Here is a 2,561-nt window from a genome sequence, read left to right as displayed (position 1 = left end):
TCTTACTATATCTTACTATATCTCAGACTCACACAATTGAGACATTAACTGGAATCTCTGCTTGAACTTTTTTCTTCTCTCATTTGCAGTATCCCTTAGCAGGTATTTAGGAAATTGATTTCGAGACTTTTTATTTATTTATTTATTTATTTATTTATTTATTTATTTATTTATTTTTTACTATCATGGTTTTTAGTTCTGACAACTTCAGACTAATCTCTCTCTTTTTCTTGCCATTCAACAGCCCTGTTTTACCATAAATGCTAGAATGGTAGCCAAACAATTTTCCTTTAAAAAATTAGAAGCTAATGTGTTTCCTATCTCAACCAGTGATAAAATTTTAAAATAAACATTAATTGTTTCCTACTTGGCTATGATAGATGTTCTTTCCATGCTCCTTTACTCTCCATCACCAATGAACTTACCTCCATTTTCTACTATGTAGCATTTCTGTTTTCTCTGTACTACATTTTATACTACTTTGAAAAAAATGCCTTTATCTCTTATTTTCTTTGAGAATTACTTCACTCCTATATTTTTATGTGGTAGTTACTTTAGATTTTCAAAGCTCCAGATGCCTGGAATTTAAAATTTTGCATCCCTAGAAGAACAAAATCTATAAAATCAATAATGATTTGTGTTTTTGTTACTCATATCCTTGAATGTCTGAAAATGCATAGCTAACACTGGATGTCAGGAACTGTGTATGGATTGATACTTCTTCTTTCCAAAGCTAACTCCAGACCCATGTATCAGATACTACGGTGATTTATTTTTTACTTTCAGTTGTCATTCTGATTTCTTTTGTTCTTAACTCACAGCTAAATAACTGCAATGACTTTTTAAAATTTGTGTTTGCTCTTCAGTTCCATAACAATCATTTAAATGAGTCTAGGTAGATGTAGTATATATATTGTATTTGTCCACAACCAGAAGACTCCAATTTCAAAAAATGCCAAACTTTATCAAATTATGAACTAAAGCCAGCCACATTACTCCCCAGGGTGGGAAGCTGTACTGTGAGTCATTGCACTCCCCAGCAGAACATACTGGTACATTCATGACACCATACTTACTACTGGTACCACCAGGGAGAAGAGCTCCCTGTGGAATGGGGGCAAGGAGGAGACATAACAAGGATAGCCTGATGGGGATATGATCAGTTTGCAGTGTGCTCATATTTTAAACTTCCCAATAATTTTTGTCAGCTATACTGAATAAACACTTATACATACCCAAACAACTATCCTTCTTCACTCTCTGAAATGAATCCTGTTTTCCATAACTGATTTCCTCAGCCTCTCTCTACCATCATTTAATGCTGAATCCGCTCTCCATTCTTAAAGCTCACTGTCAGCTCTGCTGAGATATAATCATTTCACAGTTTCCTTAGAATGATTAACTAATTTAACCCATCTCACAGATAAATTTTAATGGGATTGTGGCATATTGAAGGGAAAGCAACACATTATAGCTCAAAAGAAATACTTTCCCTGAAATTAAACTTGTTATACAGTACTCCACTAACATCTTTTTTCCAATTATATTTACAAACTGATATACATTTATCACACAGTACTTATAATCAAAGTCGTAGGCACATAACTGACACAATGATGTAATTCAGTGAGAAATTCCTGGAAAACATAAATGACAGAACAGCAAATTAAGCTCAATTCTATGTAATTTGATGTTGGACAGTATGTTACCAAGAGCCACCTAAAGGTGGGCAAGCCCAAAGGTCTTTCAGCTAAAAGAATGTCTCTCCAGAAGCTGCCAGTCTAGTAGGATAGTGAAAATGAAAATTAGAGAAAACAGAGAAAACAGAAAACAATCCCAGCTTAATAAATTGAAATGGTAGAAAAGTTCCTAGTATGAAGTTATAGACATTCCCAGGTCATTCAAAGAGGGGAGGCAATGCAGAAAAAGCTAGGGTAGAGAACCAGGAGAGGTGTGAGCTTACCTACAGTGAATAACGCTGTGGATTTTATTACTAAAAGATTCTGTGATACAGAGAAGATTAGCATGGCACCTGTGCAAGAATGACACGCAAATTGGAGAAGCGTTCCATATTTTTAAGAAGTAGAGCAGCTTCGGCAGCCTCCCCTCCTCCACCGCCAGTGCCCAGCTGCAGCGAACAGAGCAGCTGTCCAGGGACCGCCCGCCTACTTGAACCAACAGCAAGAGCAGAGCTACTATTTGCTCCACTTCCAAACACAAGAGACAGGACTCAGGAGTGCCACACTGGGAAAGCGAATCCTGCATTACTGTCCAGAGGCTGCCTGATGTGAGAAGAATCAAAATCTGGATGAGGAAGACAATGGAGTTATTCAATGAGGAAAGCTTTACGCTTTGGGAAGCTTCTTTTCATATGGCAGTGACTTCGGGATGACTCAAGGCAACATGGTGCTTAGAAGAAGTGATAGAGGACTTCTCAGCACTAAAATATCTTTAACACATCTTCCAAGGCTCAGGGTCAATTGCAGAAGAGGTGGCAGAAAGAACGTAAGAACCAAACGAAGGGTAGGACACCTTACAATGTGTTTCCCCCAAATACAAAA

At 37.1% G+C, this 2,561-nt stretch overlaps 1 non-coding gene across 1 annotated transcript; it reads left to right on the top strand.

The window, feature by feature from the left end:
• Positions 1–1,971: 1,971 nt before the first annotated feature.
• LOC123461187 lies at positions 1,972–2,077 on the top strand. The gene has a single exon (XR_006637495.1). It is a non-coding gene; the product is annotated as a U6 spliceosomal RNA (small nuclear RNA).
• The last annotated feature ends 484 nt before the right edge of the window (positions 2,078–2,561 follow it).

Source organism: Jaculus jaculus, chromosome 5 (genome assembly GCF_020740685.1).
Source record: "Jaculus jaculus isolate mJacJac1 chromosome 5, mJacJac1.mat.Y.cur, whole genome shotgun sequence".
Taxonomy (NCBI): Eukaryota; Metazoa; Chordata; class Mammalia; order Rodentia; family Dipodidae; genus Jaculus; species Jaculus jaculus.
The sequence above is the reverse complement of the archived record's forward strand: the minus strand, read 5'-3'. Positions and strand labels throughout refer to the sequence as shown.